Source organism: Aedes aegypti, chromosome 2, assembly GCF_002204515.2.
Source record: "Aedes aegypti strain LVP_AGWG chromosome 2, AaegL5.0 Primary Assembly, whole genome shotgun sequence".
NCBI lineage: Eukaryota > Metazoa > Arthropoda > Insecta > Diptera > Culicidae > Aedes > Aedes aegypti.
In genome coordinates this window covers 298,715,665-298,735,918 of record NC_035108.1, presented here as the reverse complement: position 1 = coordinate 298,735,918, position 20,254 = coordinate 298,715,665, and the positions used below count along the sequence as shown (strand labels likewise).

At 38.4% G+C, this 20,254-nt stretch overlaps 1 protein-coding gene across 2 annotated transcripts in view; it reads right to left on the bottom strand.

Annotated features, from left to right (window-relative positions):
- The window catches only part of LOC5571668, a 411,897-nt gene that overhangs the window by 247,305 nt on the left and 144,338 nt on the right, over nt 1-20,254 (bottom strand). The window contains exon 4 of one of the 2 annotated variants that reach the window (XM_021845489.1): nt 3,475-3,645. The gene's annotated coding sequence lies outside the window, so the exon portion shown is untranslated. The remainder of the gene's footprint in view (nt 1-3,474; nt 3,646-20,254) is intronic. The other variant, XM_021845488.1, reaches the window with a different exon arrangement.

Sequence of the window (20,254 nt, the reverse complement as noted above, 5' to 3'; positions counted from 1 at the left end):
ATTGTCTTGGGATACCAAAATTGGCCACATCGTCCATTCAACGTATATCTCAAAACCCAGATGAGCTAGAAAGTTGGTGTCTTCGGCAAAGTTGTTCAGCAGACCAAGAGCTATCCGTCAGTAACAATCTTAGTTGGGAACTTATCCGCTAGGTGGCGCTAGTAACATTTTTCTTCAATCTTCTATAGCTCAAGATCCTGTAGAGCTAGAAGGTTGGTGTCTTCGGCAAAGTTGTTCAACAAAGCTATCTGTCAGTAACAATCCTGATTGGGAATTTTTCCGCTAGGTGGCACTAGTAACATTTTTTCTTCAACCATCTATATCTCAGGATCTTGATGAGCTAGAAGGTTGGTGTATTCGGCAAAGTTGTTTAGCAGACCAAGAGCTATCCGGCAGTAACAATCTTAATTGGAAATTTATCCGCTAGGTGGCGATAGTTACAATTTTTCTCCAATCTTCTATATCTCAAGATCTCAAGATTTTCGTCAATCTTTTATATTTTAAGATCCTGATGAGCTAGAAGGTTGGCGTCTTTGGCAAAGTTGTTTAGTAAACCAAGAGCTATCTGGTAGTGATTGGGAAATTATTCGCTAGCTTGCGCTAGTAACAAATTTTCTTCAATCTCCTATATCACGAGATATTGATAAGCTAGAGGGTTGCTGTCTTCGACGAAGTTGTTCAGCAGAATAAGGATTTTTGGGCAGTTGCAAATCTTATTAAAAATTCACGGCTGCGTGGCCGTGCGGTTAGTGTCGTCAGGCAATGAGCGTATCGTGTCATGGGGAGTGGGTTCGTCAGGAATGTTTCTCGGCTGTACCATTGGAGCATGCTTGTCCCTTGTCTAGTGTTAAGTTACCGTCTGTGCTGCTAAATGGCTGAAGACGGTGTCCGTGTCTTTTTTATCATCCAGGTGGGGCTAATATCAAGTTTTTTCGAACATTCTATATCTCGAGATTCGGATATGCTAGAAGGAAGGTGTCTTCCGTAAATTTGTTCAACAGAACAAGGGCTATTTAGCAGTGCAACATCCGGTTGAGAATTCATCCACTAGGTGTTGCTAGCAATAATGTTTTAATCTCCTATATATTGAGATCGTGAAGAGCTAGAAGGCTAGCGGTAAAAAAATATGAATGGGAATTCATCTGGTAGTAACAGTATTTCTTCAATTTTCTATGTATCGAGAAAGTTTATAACTTCGGCAAAGTTTTTCGATTTTTGCATGGTTTGATTTTGGCAACACGGAAATACATATGCAAAACAATGGATCAGTGCTAATCTCGATATTTCTGTGAGCCATCTTGAGGCTTACCATATTCAATTTAATTCATGGTCATTATCATGTTGATAGTAGTTTCAATTTGGTGATTATAGAACGAAGCCACAACTTGAAATTTCAAGAGCACAAGTCTTGAGAACCAAGCAGCGCTCTGCGTTGAAAATTTATCCCATTAGTCACCACCAGCAAGCAAACAATTTGATTGGTTTTTAACGCGAACTGTTGTCAGAATCTCCTGTCTTGTGCGCTTGAAAATTCAAAGTTTGGCTTCGTTTCATAATCACCTTAAACAACCGTTCTATTTTGCCATTTTCGTATTTGTATATTTATCGTGTGGCAGGTACGATGATACTCTATGCCCAGAGAAGTTAAGGAAATTTCCATTACGAAAAGATCCAGGGCCTACCGGGAATCGAACCCAGATATCTTCAGCATGGCTTTGATCCACCAAAAAATCTCGTAAATAAAATATAAGGCTTTGAATGAAAAAAAAAGCATTTAAAACAAATTGTTGATCCAACTCATGTATTGTGGCTGTTGAGCTGCGTAAGCTACAAATCAAGCGTGAATCTCGATCATAAAATATGTGAATTTAAAATTTTCGCCACGATGTGAACAATTTTGCCGTAGAAAAACTGGAGCCACCCAACATTGATCTGCTTGTTAACTTTTGATACATAAAATTGAAGATAATTTGTTACTAACGCCACCTAGCGGATAAATTCCCAATTAGATTTGTTGCTGCCAGATAGCCCTTGATCTGCTGAACAACTTTGCCGAAGACTCCAACCTTCTATTTCATCAAAATTTTGAGATAAAGATGATTGAAAAAAATGTTACTAGCGTCACCTAGCGGTTAAATTCTTAACTAGTTTTGCTATTGCAGAAAGCCCTCAGTCTGCTAAACAACTTTACCGAAGACACCAACCGTCTAGCTCTTCAGGATCTTGAGATATAGATGGTTGAAGAAAAAAATGTTACTAGCGCCACCTAGCGGATGAATTCCCAATTAAGATTGTAACTGCCGGATAGTTTTTGGTCTGTTGAACAACTTTGCCATAGACACCAACCTTCTAGCTCATCAGGATCTTGAGATATAGAAGATTGAAAAAAAATTGTAACTAGCGCCACCTAGCGGATAAATTCCCAATTAAGATTGTTATTGCTGGATAGCTCTTGGTCTGCTAAACAACTTTGTCGAAGACACCAACCTTCTAGCTCATCAAGATCTTGAGATATAGATGATTGAAGAAAAAATGTTACTAGCGCCACCTATCGGATAAATTCCCAATCAGGATTGTTACTGACAGATAGCTCTTGGTCTGTTGAACAACTTTGCCGAAGACACCAACCTTCTAGCTCTACAGGATCTTGAGCTATAGAAGATTGAAGACAAAATGTTACTAGCGCCACCTAGCGGATAAATTCCCAACTAAGATTGTTATTGCCAGATAGCTCTTGGTCTGCTAAACAACTTTGCCGAAGACACCAACCTTCTAGCTCATCTGGGTTTTGAGATATACGTTGAATGGACGATGTGGCCAATTTTGGTACCCCAAGACAATCCGGAATAACTCCGGAACCACGTGGACCATATTCCCAAGTTTCCTGGACCATAAACTAGAAGAGTTTTTCGGGAAGTTCTGAAAATTTCAACAAAATCCATCGAGAAACAAAAAAGTTATACACATTTTAGTGTGTTCTTTGCATGTGAAAAGTATGTTGGCTGGATGAAGGTTAAGGCCCAAGTAAAAATGGTGCAAAAGTCAAAACTGAAAAAGCAGTTTTCTCTTATTAAATAGGCAAATCGAAGAAAATAAAAACACACAGCTCTTTTTTTAGCCAAATAAAAAGGCTGTGTGTTTTTATTTTCATCAATTTGTTGTTTTAAAAGGAGAAATTTGCTTTTTCAGTTTTGATTTTGTGTCATTTTCTATTGCACCTTAAGGTATAATAACAAAATATGGTATGCATAAATAATAGCGAGTCATTCGTCCCTGCTCGGGAGAGAGAACCCTGATGAAATACGACACCGACATCGATGAGATAATTGAGTTTCTGTCCACAAAAAAAGGGACACAAATTACCACTTGCACCACGATGACCACAACGCAGCACGATGCGTCGGTTCAATGACCCCTTTTTTTCCAAGATGGTCGTCCCCCCAAAAAAATAAGGAGGTTGTTAAATTGTCTTACCTTTAGGAATGCGATTGGCTCTTGGGCCCTGACGTGACCTCTACACCTCTGACGTCTCTTCGCACTGCTTCTGCTCGTGTGTTCGATCAATGCTATCACAAAACAAGTGACTTCAAGCGATTGCTTGTCGCGTCAGGTCCATTGATTTTCTGAGGAAGAAAGGAGAAGAAACTATACAATTTTAGTGATATTTTACAGAAGCTTTGAGACGCGGTAGTGTAGGGATCGGGGCGAAGCACCTCGGAATGATAATTATTTGGTGCTCAAAAATCCATTACGAAGAGGAATCTTCGATAACAACCGCCATGTCGAGCAACTAGTGAAGAAAGCAAATCACGGATGACAGCCAAATTAACATGCAATTAAAGAAGGCAAATACCCAGACAGTTATAAGTTGCAAATAAATTATCGTGAAATTTCGTTTTTATTTTATCATTCCAAACATTACATTCATTTCTTATATCTAGGTGTTCTGTATTATTAGACAAAACTATCATCCTAATTTGGTAAAACAAATTTAATATTTTATTAACATTTTGTTAACAACATATTACATGTCTTTTGCCATAGCAGTTCAGACTTTTTACAGGTGAGTTGATTTCACCTGCTTATAAGAGAAAAAAAACGCTTTTAATTTACTTAACCTAACATAACCTAAACATATAACGCATTAATCGTGAACCTTAACATATAACGCATTAATACGTGGCAACATTGGATATTCTATGTAACTCATTGGTACTAAACCAGGGTGGAAGCCTCAGAATCATTTTCAATTTTTTAGTTTTCAATTTTATTTTGAGTTCTCTGCAGAGCTTTCTTCCTGGTATTACAACAGCTAGTCCACATTGGTACAGCATACACCATGGCTGTCCTGGGGATAGAGATATTTTACATATTTATTACATTTGGCTTGAATGCCCTCAATGTGATTTTTGAAAGTTAAATTCCTATCTAGCATGAGCCAATTTAGTGGAACCCCTCTCATCGTGACAACATGTCTACTTAAAGGTTTCAAATAAAGAGCTTTTGGTTTATGTGGATATATTATGAGTTAAGTTTTGGAAGCATTAGGAGAAATCTTCCATTTCTGTAAGTTTGATGAAAACATATCCAAATTTTTTTTTGCAATCGACTACAGATGACACACAGACTTTGTCCTTTGGCGGAGAGGCCTATGTCATCCGCAAACAAGGATTTTTGACATCCCTGAGGTAACTCAGGTAAGTCAGATGTAAAAATATTGTATAATATTGGTCCCAAAATGCTGCCTTGAAGAACACCAGCTCTTACAGGAAGTCTTTAAGATCTCTGGAGTTCTGATAATTAACCTGAAGTATACGATTTAACAGATAACTTTGAATTATTCTAACAATGTATGTTGGAAAATTAAACTTTTTTAATTTTACGATCAAGCCTTCATGCCAAACACTGTCGAATGCTTTTTCTATGTCTAGAAGAGCAAGACCAGTAGAATAGTCTTCAGTTTTGTTGGAACGGATCAAATTCGTTACACATAGAAGTTGATGAGTGGTCGAATGTCCATGTCATAAATCGAACTGTTCATGTACGTATGTATGTATGTAGGTAGCCACCAATCCTTGCTTGAGTCTTGCTCTGCATGCGGCTCCACTCAACAGTAAGGTCAAATTTTATTACCAAGCTGCATTCAACATATCGCTGTATGAAGGGCCAAAAGGGGGGTGGCGGACCCGTAAGTAGAAACACTTACGCGAAACCCGCGGGAAATAGAGAATCTCCTTCCAGCCATATGATCCAACAGATTGAGTATTAGAATTTGCAATACTTGTCGAGCTTTCCACGGAAAGGTTTGTTATAAGAAGGGCGCGTCAAATATTTTACAGCTGTTGGAGAGAAAAGTACTAGACGCGAACGACTAACACTTTTCCTCCTGACTCCGATTGGCACTCCACTTCATTGTCCAGTTGTAAATTCAAAGATGCCCTGATGCTCCCTCCCTCCCAAAACATGATAACTTCAATTATAGTGATATGTTATATAGTAGATAAGATTATAATATATATAATAATATGAAAATAAAATGGTAGTAACAATAAAATATGACGCAGTTAAACAGCATGCAGTATTATGTCGGCCGACAAACATTCATGTCCTACTGATGATATTAGGCTGGTCGAGGGAAGAATGATAAAAATAAACAAATAATTTGAATAAAAATAAAAAATCAGCGATTTATTAATAAAGTTTCCAGATGTATGTATGTATGTATGTAGGTAGCCACCATCCTAGCTTGAGTCTTGCTCTGCATGCGGTTCCACTGCTGTACTGCTAGTCAATTTTCATTATCAATCTGAATTCAACATACCATTGTATGAATGGCCAAAATAGGGTGTGGCGGACTCGTAAGCAGAGACACTTACGCGAAACCCGCGGGAAATAGAGAATCTCCTTCCAATAATATGATCCAACTGAAAGTATAATGAAATTTGCCATACCTGACAAGTTATCCACGTGATGGTTTGTTATAAGAAGGGCGCGTCAAATCATTACAACTGTTGGGATAGAAGAGTCCATCTACAAGGATGTTACGGTTACTTCCACCTGTGATTCCGGCTGGCACTCCACTCCATTGTCCAGCTGCAACTTCAATGATTCCCTGATGCACCCTCCCAATATCACCCATGTTATATGATTCAATTAAATGATTGTTATGTAATGAAAATAAATACAATATTTTAAAATATAACAACATAGGAAATCATGTTGTAGCTCGATGGTTTAACCTAGAATCGATGAATGAAAGATGATTAATGTTAAATACTTAATGACAGATTGTTCCAACAAGCCTGAAAAATACAATGACTGTTATGTATGTCGATAGCCACCATCCTAGCTTGAGTCTTGCTCTGCATGCGGTTCCACTGGATAACAGAGTTGATTTTAATTCTTAATTTCAATACATAATACCGTTGTATGAAGGGCCAAAAGAGGATGTGGTGGACCCGTAAGTAGAGACACTTACACGAAACCTGCAGGGAAAAGAGAATCTCCTTCCAACGGCATAATCCAACAAATAGAATAATGAGAATCGAAGCACATGTCCAGCTTTTCCCGAGATGGTTTATTATAAGAAGGCCGCATCAAACCTATTGCAACTGTATAAGATATGCTCGTATCTACAAGGACGTTACGGCACATTCTTCTAGACTCCGGTTGGCACTCCACTCCATCGTCCAGCTGCAACTTCAATGATGCCCTGATGCACCCTTCCAATTCCCAATATGTGATGAAATAAAATAAATATAATGATATGTATATGAATGGAAATCATATTCATATATGGTTTATATAGATGTTGAAACTAAAATAATTCAATAAATATTATGAACTAGTGGTCCCGGCAAACTTCGTTTTGCCATCAAGTAGGCTGTTGGAAAACGTAAAGAAATCCCCCATACAAATTACACCTTAGTCTTCTCCCGTTTTCCGATAAATCCGGCGACTTTCCTGAATTTTTTCTTCGCACGAACACGTCGCATCTCTTGAGGAGTGCAACAGTGAAAATCTTGCGGCAATCCGTTGGACCATTCTCAAGCCATTTCGTGACATACAAACACCACTCCATTTTTATTTATATAGATAGATTCAACCTCACTCAGCACTCCCTGAAATAAGATTGTAATACATTTTGTTAAGATGAACGATGTGCTGAAAGATGAAGAGCAATAATTATTTCAGTATCGTAAGTATGGGTTCATTCAAATATTACGTAACGCAAAATATGACAATTTTAGACCCCCTCCCTCTCCCAAGTAACAGCTTTTGTATGGAAAATTTTAAATTTTTGTATGGACCGTAACACCACGTAAGACTCCCTCCCTCCCCCTGTAGCGTTACGTAATATTTGAACGATCCCTATGTAGATTGCATGATGCTCCTCTATAAGTTAAATCCATATAATTGGATCCCTGTGATGGATATAATGTAATGCTCTGTAATGTAATAACTGAAATATAAAATATATGATATAACATAATATTTCATGTATGTAGATAGCCACCAGCCTAGCTTGAGTCTTTCTTTGCATGTGTTACCACTGTAGAACAAAGTCAATTTTCATTATCAATCTGAATTCACAATACCGTTGTATGAAGGGCCAAAAAGGGTTATGGTTGACCCATAAGCAGAGACACTGAAGCGAATCTTGCGGACAAAAGAGAGTCACTTTTGAACAATTAGAATAATTATATCCCTCTTATCCTCTCGGCGCTTCTATACTTCGACAGACGCCATCTAAAATCACCCTAATTAAACCATTGAGGCGACTAGCCCACTAACACACCAACGAACTCAAATGCATCGCACCGCTCACATATCCTAATGAAAGAATGTTAGTGAAAATCGAATCTTTCACGCACACCGTCTCACTCATGTGTATATACATAAGTATTGGTCATTAAATGACGTTCCTGATGATGGGCTAGGAACTGTAAATGATAATGAATACAGTAAACGGTATCATGCCTAAATACAAGTTTTTCCAAGATGTTTTAGCATACAATGCGATTTGATTTGAAAATGTTCACCGTCTGCGAAATTACAATTGGATACTACCAACAAAAAAGAATTACGAGAAATAATAAAACAAAAATTACGTGTCTAAAAACACACACATAACACAATGCGAATGTTAATCCAAGAAAATACTAAAGGTTATTCGTATAACTAGGAAAAATGTAACGATGCAATGATTCAACATCCCCCAAAAACTAATGAACGCGTTGATTATAGTCATGTCGTATATGCATGCCGGGTGGTTAACGGCATTCTCCCCTCAAATGCTCACCAATGAAAACATCGCAAAAGAATTCACGAATAAAAATCAAAAATGTAAGCAATTATATATAACTTAGCTGCAGTAACGATGATTCTTGTAGGCGCTTCTCTGTCCAGCTGCAAATTGACGTATTTTTTTTTGCGCCCGGATCGCACACGCCATGTTTCGCATTAAAAACATTCACAAGAGCATCTATGCTCAGCTGCTTGTCTTCATTCACATTTACCGCTGCACGCCGATGCCAATTCGATAAGCATTACACTAACACATTGCTGCCAAGTTTCGGGTGTGTACTTACACACACTCAAGTAGTGAAACTTTAGAGAATGCTTCCCGTCGTTAGAATACACACATACATTTCTTCGCTGAATTTTCAGCGAATTTCATCTCGGCTAATGGCCGTAAAAACACAACCGAGCTGCAACGCGCAAACATTACATGATCAATTTCAGCGCGATAATATAATTATATTGCGATCCACTACACTTTTGTGATAGAACGTTCCTTATAAATCAGTTCTTATTAAGTTGTTTGATTTAATTCACTCAACTTTTCTGAAAAATCTAAAAATTTCGGACGCATTAAAGAATTGGCTCCGACGCGATTCAGTGCTGCCAACAAACTGTGACTAATGTTATGATGGTTGAGTCATAAACCGAACTGTTCATTGGCAAAAATTGAACTTTCGTTAATATGGACCATCATTCTGTTCAAAATGTTCTTTTCAAAAAGTATATGGATGACGGCAAGCAAGCTGATTTGACGAGGGCTTGAAACTTCTGCAGGTTTTTCGTCCGGTTTAATTTTTTAACTTTTTTTATTGAGGGATTTTCTGCTGTAGGCAGATTTATCCCCAGTCCGATAATTATGACGAGTCAGAAAGAAACGCCTGAAAAAAAAAATGTTTCAGGATAATTTTTGTATCTCAACAGAATAATAACTGAATCGCGGGATAGATAAAAAGGCAATAGCCACATGTTAAAAGTCACAACAAAACAATTGAGCGTAGCTGGGGGACTACCAAAATATGAATTAAAATAAAAGTTCAGAGCTGACGATATACGAGAAGTTTGAAAATCACAGACGGAGTAAATTAGAACAAAGTTTGCCGCAAACAAAAGATCAGGATATCAAAGAAACTAAATTTTAAGATAGACTTCGGATCGTTGACGAAAGATATTATCGATGCAGTTAACGTTGAGTGGTCTCGAAGAGCGTCTCGGATGCTGCCTGACAACCCGTAAATCTGCCTGGAACTTTCGTAAAACGGACATACACAGATTTCGCGTTCAACTGTGTTGTATGTATCGCAAACATCGCCGATTCGGCGAGAACGTGTCCCTCCAAGATCGTGAGAGACCCTCAAATTGCCGGTTCTCAATTGGGAGATGACTTTCTGGTCCTTCGTTGTCTGCTTGGACGGCATCAACATTTTCTTTCATTTTCCGCAAGTGGGCCCCTCGCGAGCTCGTCATCCGCAATGCCTGTTCCAACCCCTTGCGTTAAGAGGGAGCCACCTATATAACGCCGCTGATGTCGTATAGTCGTATGTATGGGTCTTCTGTCGCAACCGTTTTGATGAGTCTCCTTTATTCTTCTTCAAATTTCAGAGAAGAGTGGCACCAGTCACGCGTATCAGTGTGGATCTTGGCGACAGGAGCGAATGTAACGCCGGCTCTGTTGTCCAGCCGGATGTTGGCTTCTTCTAGGAGCTAAAGCGGTCGCTGTCGTACAAAGTGTAGCAGGAATCAAATAACGGAAGGGAAGAAGGCCAGCCTCGATGCAGGCTGCGTCGGTCGGAGTGGACGGGAGGAGACCCTAAACTATTCGTGCGTAGCAGTTATAAATTGGAGATAGTGTCTCAACAAATCTGTTCATCACAAGGAAAGTGGTTTCTATACCGCAAAACAGTCGACTGTCAATTAGAGCGATGGCGACACGGAACTGGACACCTCTGTTGTTGCTACGGTGCGGTCTCGAAAGAGATTTTAGTAAGTTTAGGAGGCTAAGACAGTTGTCTCTGATTGCTTCACAGTGGGGCTTGAGGGTCATGCCGCGGTCGAAGATGACTGCAATAACTTTTGCTGTCATACAAACGTTGATGATGACGATCGGAGGCCCACTGACCCTATACCCGGATGAGCATATATATATGGCACCGAATGCTTTTTGAAGCCGTCTTGGAAAAACCAACAGAGACAGCCCATTTGGCTACCCGGGAGACGGCTGCTTAGGTTTTTCTGCGTGTAGCTGAGATTGTCGGTCCAGAGGAGTTCTGTTTGATCTTTCGACCTTGACTTTTCACTTGTAAGTGAAAAAGTGGCGTGATCGGTGAGTTCGGTGAGTTCGGTTGGAGTAACTGAAAAAGTGCCGCGATCGGTTAGTTCTGTTTGATCCTTCGACCTTGACGCTTGCTCCTGGGCAGTGCGTCAAGAAAGCCCGAACAGTTTTTTTTTTTTTTTTTTTATTCTTTTTGGGTCGCGCGCTTATTTTTTTTTTTTCCTGAGTGCTTTTTTATGGCCGAGCAAACGAGTGAAGCCGAAAGTGGATTGTGGCTGCTCAGTCAAGGATAACGGATCAATTGGTGAGCTCGTTTCATGCTACTATTTCTAATCTATAAAATATGTATGACTGCACATTCAATCGTTATAATGGTGGGATGTAAATATGATTTTTCAACAAACTATGGATGGTTCGTCACTGTGAGTGTCGACACAAACTCTGATTCATGATTTATTTATGTTTAACATTTTTTTTCAGAACACCTCTTATATACCTTTATTTTTGTAATTAAAAAAACTTTGAATGGTTCGACACTACAAGTGTAGACTTGCGAAAGGTTCACTTTATTCAACAAACTTTGGATGGTTCGCCACTGTAAGTGTCGGCTTAAGCATAAGAGTGTTCTATGATGTCCCAACCAATCGAGTTTTTTTGTTTCTTTTCAAATGAGTAAAATATAATTACACATGCTTTCGTCCTGACAGCTGTAGGAATGTTACATTTAGGTATTTGTTCAACAAACTTTGAATGGTTCGTCACCTCAAGTGTCGGCATAATTTTCCTTTACATAGAAATTGTTCATATCAAATTGAAATATTATATTTACGTATAAGCATGTATATATCTCACAAATCATTGTTTATCATGGACTAATCGCTTATCAAAGTGAATCCTATGACCCAACGATCCTCCCCATTAACAAACATCCCTCCCAGTAACCTTTGTGGAGATGCAGAGGCAAACACGGTCTCCAAAAAGCAAAGGTTACACACTAACATTCCTTCCCCCAATCCCACCTGACTGCAAGGACGTGGCCGGCGCCGTTATTGACCCTGTATAAATAGAGGCATTGAATTATGCACACTGAAGAAGATTATGGCCAATCCCAGCCAAACTTCTAGTTGATTCTTTGTGCATTTTCACTGACTTCGGTCAAGCTAAGCTAAGCTAAGTGTAGCTGAGATTGTCGGTCCAGACCAGTGTTGTGAAAAACTCAATTTCTCACAACTCACGCTTGAGATTTTTCATACGTGAGTTGTCAATCATGCAACTCAGCAGTCAAGAATCATGGATGAGTTGGCTCACCTTTTTAACTCATTGACTTGTATTTCCACAGTTTACTCACACACGGCAATAATTTCTTGTTAGTCTGGTAAAATTATGTTAATCCTTTCTAACGTAAACAACAACATTTGGATTTCACGAGTTTTTACCGGGTTTTGCGACTGAATCATTTTTTACGGTTTGAGTTGATTGAGTTGATTTTGCATCAAAATCTCAAGCGTGAGATTTGCGAAGCAGTTCTCTAATGAGTTTGATCTCACGGGAGAGCGTATTGATTGAGATTTTGAGTGTGAGTCTACCAGCACTGGTCCAGACACTACTATTAGTAGGTATATCGTCCACGTATAATGAGGAACAGTGTTACCAATAAGACGAATCTCTGTGGAACACCGGTTTCCTCCTTAAAGGATGCACACTTTGTGTATCCTTTGACTGCCCTAAAGAGTTTGTCAGAAAATTTCGAATAAAATGCAGAATAGGACCGATAAGGTCGTAGCTGACCAGCTTTTCTAGGACGGAAGGCGTTCATGTCCGGCTAAAAGCTTTCGAGATGTCCAACAAGATCATCTCGGTGTGACGGTTCTTATATTTCACTTCTTGCAAGACCTCTCCTACTTAGGGCCGCAAAGTAGGTAGGAGTTCCATACCCCGGCCGGAAGGTGTGCTGGTGGCCCCATCCCATTACCCCGAACGCCACTACCCCGAATGGGTCACTACCCCGAAAGCCATTACCCCGAATAGTATGAGGTACAGTGCAGTATCTTGTTTTGCGGGCAAAAATGCGTCTTTAATGAAAACTGGTAATTAATGGCGCGTAAAATTCGTCGGTAAAATGTTCATTATATATTTTTCCTTCTTTTATATGTCAGCTAATCTTTCGAAATATCTTGTTGGCAACTATTTTCTTCTCATTTTCTGAGACAGTGCCTGTTTATCAACTCAGTGGGCATCTTCGTAGTTCAAGCGTTCATTCACAAATTTTATAACGCCAAAAATTGCCCTTGCGATAATTACCCATCCCTTTGTGCCATTTTTTGTATGGAAGTTCTTCATATAGTGTATGAGCTGTAGCATTTTGAGGACAACCACCCAAAACATTTTTTGCCCCCTTCAGCGTTACGAAATTTGTGAATGGGCTTTTAATAAAACAATCCTCTTGTTGAGCTCTCAGTTCCTTGTTAACTTACCATTCTTGTACATGTGCCTCTATGCCCAGGGACGTCAAGGAAATGTTCAATGCATAAGACCAGCCACCGGAGGAATTCGAACCCATGACCCTCAATATGGTCGTGCTGAACAGCTGCGTGATCACCGGTATTTGGACTTCAAGGTGATTTTCATATTTCAATTTTGTTTTTAAACAAATATTTTCCTGTCTTATGCCTATATTCATGAGAAATGAAAATATTTATCATATCATCACGTTGTTACAGTGATCATTAACGTCATAGCTGCAAACATTTCACCAGAAATTTGCCCTTCTTTCTTAAATAGGCTGTTCTTTCATGCTTTTGTTGGATAAGCTAGTCACTAATATTTCCAAATAGAACAGCTTTTTTAAAGTAATATATTCTGAATCCTGCTATAATTCAAATCAAAAATTGTCCATTTCTTTTATCTTCTTGTATGAAAACAAACAGGTCTCTCATGAATTTGCTCACCACTTTTCTGCCATCATCATCTCTTCATTGCCTTGAATCAAAACAAACAATATTTTTTGTGGTTATTTCATCGAAATTTAAATTAATGATCCCACAAACCTACGAAAGTTTTAGTGTAGCGGCAATCAGAGGCCGCTATTTTCTAACATGTACAAGTGTTTTAACGTTTCCTTGCTATTACGGAACGGTTGTCTATCTGTTTAGTATTTAAGCGGGTTCCATAGAACAACACTTGCAGCGACTATCTCAGGGTCTTCCATTACCATCGTTTACGAAACAAAATCTTTGAGAAGATCGTAATGCTAGTAGCCCGACACCTACAAAAATGGGTGAAGGAAGTGGGTACCGTTGTCCAATAAGAGACTTTACTGCATCCTTATTTAGTGCATTTTATAGTTATCCTTTTCATAATAAATTCACCCTTCTTTTCGAGAAAGGCTGTTTTTCAGAGCATTGCAATGTGGCTGTGTGAATCTCACTAAAATTAGAGGACAAATTTAAACAAAACTTATAACTAACTGCTTTTTATCTTCCAATATTTGAACAATATATTGTTGAGCCAAATTCGTTAAATACTCATAAGGAATCGTACAATAATCTCCCCACTCTATAACTAGAATAAGTCTCAAAATGTTATGCATTCGGGGTAATGGCGTTCGGGGTAATGACCCATTCGGGCTAATGGCTTTCGGGGTAGTGGCATTCGGGGTAGTGGCGTTCGGGGTAGTGTCATAGAATCGTGCTGGTGGTCCAGTAGACCATGTTGCTGATGGTGGTGCGTTATTCAACGGCTTACCATCCTCTCTACTACCTTCGAAAGGAAGCAAGTGAGATAACTTGGCCGGTAGCTTGTTGATTCACGCATTTGATTTTCAGGCTTCGGAATAGGAACAACGAGACTTTCACGCCACTCAAGCGGGAAAGTATTTCCAGTCAATAGGTTTTAGTTATCTCGAGCAGTTCTAGTTTCTTTGGTCCGTCAAGCCTCTTCAACATAACATAGGGTATCCAATGTCATCAGGACCGGCGGACTTGCCTTTACTTCGGCTTAGAGCCTATTGCAGTTCTTCTACTAAGATTGGTTGATTGATGTAAAGTTGGGTGTTGATCGCAGGTACGTTGAAGTTGACTATGTCGTCGGATAAACTCCGAATCGTAGCTGTCAAAGGTAGCAAGGTTAGTGAAGTATTTGCCAAGACCATTCGCTATTGAGCTCTCGCCGAGTGGTGTCACGAACACAGGCGCAAATTTGCTGGTTGAAAATACTCCCGTTTGATTTTGCTGGGAACAGCTGATCTTTGTTTATATTTTCCACCAGCACTCTTTAAGTAGTGTGATACGTAATGTAAGTAGTGTGATATGTAATGTGTATGTACACGAGCGCAGATACCACTATAGCCGTTGTTTCCGTAATAGGGTATTAATATTGTCAAGAAAGTCGCATCACGATAAAGATGGTCAAATCCATTCTTTTGACGGCAAGAAGGGCTTTTTGCGCGCTTTGATAGCTTTTTTTATCTGTGGAGTGACTTCCAGTCATACCTATTGCTCGGATATGCTACACAGTTGTTGGGTGCCAAAATATGCATTTATGTTGTTATTATAAGCGGTCCAGTCCGCCTGATCATACAACCAGCAAGATCGTCTAGCTACAACAGCTTCCGACATTTGTATAGGATGGTGATCACTTCCATGAGGGTCAGCATTAAAGTGAAACAGCTTGGAATCAAAATTCAATAATGTACCAGAACTTTGAAGGCACAAATCTCGCGAAAGAAGCATCAAACTACAGTGCAACTTCTATTTTAGCTTTGTGCACAAGCATGACTTTGTACGTTCATGATTGCAGCAGATTAGTGCCTTCGAAATCGTGAGTAGGGGCAGAAGCCGGCCATTATGCCTGCCATGTTTGGATTCCGAGATGTGTCACCTTAACATTCCAACGTAATCGCTGGACCTTCAACCGGGTAACGGCTGAACCGTCGATTACACTGTTCGACAAAAAACAATAGTATATTAAGCAAAACATCAATATCATTTTTAATTCATTTATTCCACCACTAAATTTGTCAAATCAATAGTTTTTGGCATTGGGTGACTTCAAAGAAACGTGCACCATTTCAGAAGAATATTGGCATCAATTTTATACATGAAGTTGGAATGTTAACGATCATAAAAAAGCCATGTGAGGATGTGCTCCATATAAATAACATAATTTTTAAGTTCTTTTTATTCTGCCATATAATGTTTAAAGCAGGATCGCAAGTGCGTTGAAATTGCCTTCTCCTCATGTTTTAAAGACGGATCAAAGTTTTATAATCGTCTATAATCACGGATTCAAATTTAACTTCACATTTTGGTATTGCAATGTCCCTTGCTTCATCTATGGAATTTGTTAAAGTTTAAAGAACAGTTGGCTACAAGGGTGACTAGAGTCGGTTAAGAGCAAGACAATCGTAGAAGGGTTTCTAGAAGAGGAAAACCGTGTAGGGCTGTCAGGGTATTGAATTGAGATATATCCCGAAGAGCACTCATCAAATAAAATTCTGCCGTTGGAATTACTAAGCGAATTATTCAATGAGCGATGTTTGGCATTAAAGTCATCATTGACAAAAAACTTGACTTATTGCGTGTCAATTTTCGCAAGTCAGTTTGGAGCCAATTAACTTGCTGCCCAGAGCATTGAAAAGGCAAATAGGCAGCTATGAAAAAATATTTACCCAGCTGTGTTTCAATAAAACACCCAAAACATCAAAAACTTTGGTTTCAAATAACCAAAAAAAAAAAATTTTTTATACGCCTATGAATGATGATTGCAACTCCCCCACATGCCCCATCGAGTCGATCACCACGATAACTAAAAATGTTTGGAACTCTTTTAAGTTTGGATCCAGGTTTCAAATAAGTTTCAGTATTAACTGCTATATGCAAGTTATAAGTTGTTAGAAAATTAAACAGCTCGTCCTAGGTCTTGCTTTTCCTAAAGTTTAATATTATGTAGATCACTTTTGTTAAAGTAAACTTATTAATATTCTTGAGAAAACCCTTTTCGACGAAGGTCAGAGTGGGCTCTCTTTTTCATAATGTTTCCCTTTTGATCTCTTCATGTGAATCATAATCACTTGAGAGACCTTTCAAAACTATTTTGAACAAACGTTCTGTTTTGTCGCCATAAGTAAAAAAATGTTTCTTCTCTTCAAGACGTTGAGTAGAAATACGTGATCTTTAAAAGTGTCCGGCAAAACACGACAGTCTCCTTTCTTTGCGATTTGAAAGGAAACCTCGATTCCTCTAATGGATTTCAAGATCTCCTGCCTAAATCCTCCAAATTCGAAACAATCGATCACTGTTGGCGGCACTCTTTGCTTTCTCACTTGAATCGAAGGGTATGGACTATGTCTGAACCAGACGATTATAAAAATCGGATGTACATCGGTTTTTTTCTCACAAAAGATCAGTATTTGGTCTATATTTTCATAATCGGAAGGTTTTGAAATATTCTATCGGTAATTTTTTTTAATACATTTTGTATGGGCTGGAATACATTGAAAAACGGGGTTTTCATGGGATTTACTATTAAAAATATCTATAATGTGGAAAAAATCAAAATTTCCCCGAGGAAATATTTTAAAACCTTCCGAATATGAAAATGTAGACCTAATGCTGATCTCTAGCGAGAAAAAACCCGATGTACATTCGATTTTTATAATCATCTGGTTCAGACATAGCGTGTATTTCGATTTGATGTTCGAAAAATTTGTGTAAAGTATCGAACTGATGACTCATTTCGATGCAATTGTTAATATCAAAATGTAGTTTATATCAATTTTGTTAATTGGTTGTATGTCGATGAGCTACTGATAGTTATCTTTTTCCTAGAGCATAAAATCATTTTCAAATCACGGGTGATGGCGTCTACGCGTTCATGATTTCCTTCCAGCATCCACACGATCATCGGCTCCGGTTTAATTTATGCCAAACGTGTCGTTCGTCCTTAAATTGCTCATTCCGTGTGCGCAGGGCGTATTGCTGCTGTAGGAAATTGAGAAGGTCTAGTCTAGTGGTTGGAGGCGATATGCATATGATCAAATCTTTCCTAGCCTGGTGGGCAAATGATGATGCAGGATGGAGAGCACGTTTCACCGAAACAAATTGATTCAAGCGAAGGGAGGTAATCTTGAACTTGAGAATAAATGGAGAAACGAAAGCTAAATAATGTTAGGGAAAGATTTGAACAAATTTTGATAATCTACCTGATCTGTAACAGACCAAATATCAAAACCAAACTTGTATTTTTGATAAATATCAATATAAGCTTAATAGAGTAACGAAATCAGGACGCTGTTGTGTCAAACACATAAGCCTATAAAAAAGAAATGAGAGCAATATTTATACTAAAAAAAAGTTAAAACAATAGAATGTATTATACGCTGACTTTATCTTCGGTGAAAATTAATATTAGTATGCATTAAAAGCGTCCATTTGCAATACTGTTAACTTGAAATTGTACAATATCCTAATAGTATTATGTTATATTTTACAGAGTTGAAACTCACAGCGTACTTACTTGCTGAGATCTAACAGAAAATTGCTAATTTTTAGAATGTTGCACAGAAAAATTCTAAAATGTAAGAACTACATTGTCATCTCTATTGGAATCTTACATCAATATACTGTATGCTACGCCATCAAACAATGTATCCCAACCGTTTCTTATGAACACTTGAAGGAAAACACATTTCGAAAAAGTATCGTCACAATCCATGACGCTCTCGTCCTGATTCATAAAACGCAATAAAATCTGCTGATTGAGAATCAAGAACCTGATCCCCGAAGAAAATAAAGTTCGATACCCATATTGGACTAGATTGCAATTTTCCCAGCCACCACTTGTGCTGCTGCCGCCAATAAGATTTCCATCGAAATTTTACGACACTGAGGTAGGTACGAATGTGAAAACTGTCAACGGGCGATAAAAAAGTTCATGCATGATTGAAAGCTGGGATTGAATGAATGCGGCAAAAATCCGACAGGAGTCGATTTTCCGAGCAAACATCGAATTGTCACACTTTGGGAGGCTGCTGTGACACAGAATGTGTAGAGCACGGTCAGGGGATTCCGAATCGTAAAACAGAAGTTGGTTGACGTGATTTGATTTTCGAGTTTGAACGATATGAGTAGTAGGTACGTCAGTGATTGGTTGGGAATAAGTGATCAATATTAACCTTGATTGCCAATTATTGTTAAACGACTTGCAGCGTTAGGAGAACCCTGCATTAAGAAGGATTGATAGGTTACTAATTCTAATCTAATCTAAAGTTTCATTTGAAAATGTCAATAATTTGTACAATTTGTCCCAGCATGTTTAACAACTCGCATTAATTCACTGTTACTTTGGTTTCGCCATTTCCTCCCTAATTGACCGAAGGGTTTAACCGGAAAATAGCAGTCAAGTTGCTATCAAACTCCATCATCTCATTTTTCAGGAATCTTCTTCTTCATGCGAAACGAACTCACCGTTTTACTAGATGCGAGATAATCGTATCCATAGTGCCTCCCGAATTCCCAGCCGAAATTGTTTCCTCGTACCCTCAGGGGTAGAAAAATGTAATATTTATTCAGGCACAACGCAGCGAGTGAGAGCGTTTTTACTCATTTTTACCAGTGTGAAGTATGTCTACCCGGTCCCTTATAACCCATCAATTTACCATGGTTGTAATCTGGTTTGAACGAGCGGATTAGCAGAAGGTGACCTAAGCCGACGATATGCTACCGGAATTCAGACCCAGCCAATTTATCTTGAGAGAGTTTATTCCTGTTAGAGACTGGTTCAAAGCATTTATGGTTCTCTTTTGAAATAAAGATCTTGATTAAGTATCTTACGATAATGAATTGCATAAGGTGCATAAGCACATAGATTGCAATTGTAAATAAAATAGGAAACAGAGAACTCTTGAATTTTTATTTCTTTATAAGTATCATCTCAAATATAATATTCATTTCTTATTTCTGGAACTAGCTGTTATGTCTTAGGCAACACTACCATCCTCAGAGTTTGCACAGGTGACTTGAATTCATCGGCTTATATGAGAAAAGAGTTGTTTGTCAATCTTAACCTGACAATACCCATATAGTATCGTATTTTGCGATCTATTATCGTCATCCGAAAACAACAAAAATACAATCTCTGTAGCTCATGTCAGTCACGACGCAGCCTTAAGGATACCCAATTCTTATATAAAGCTTATCAAACTTCAAATTCTGTTAATCATATCAAATGTACGATTTGACAGATAACTTTAAATTATTATAAACTCAAACTCTTATGACGAATACAATCGAATACTATGACTATGTTAGGAAGAACTAGACCATTTGGATAGTCTTCATATTAGTTGGAACGGAACAAATTCGTTTCACGTAAAAGTTGATGAGTGTTTGAATGTCCATGTCAGAATTCAAACTGTTCATGACAACAATTGAGTTTTCTTTGATGTGGACAATCATCCTATTCAAAATAACATTTTCAAAAAGTTTACTGATCGAGAAGAGCAACCTGATTGGACGATAGCAAGAAACTTTGGCATGCTGTCCGGTTTCATAATAGTTACAACCTTGGATTTTCTAATTTTTCAGGAAATTTTGCAATTGAAAACATGTGTTGGATAAATTAATCATATAAATCAAAACGACAAACCATTTGATTATTTTTTCTACTATTACAATAGATTTG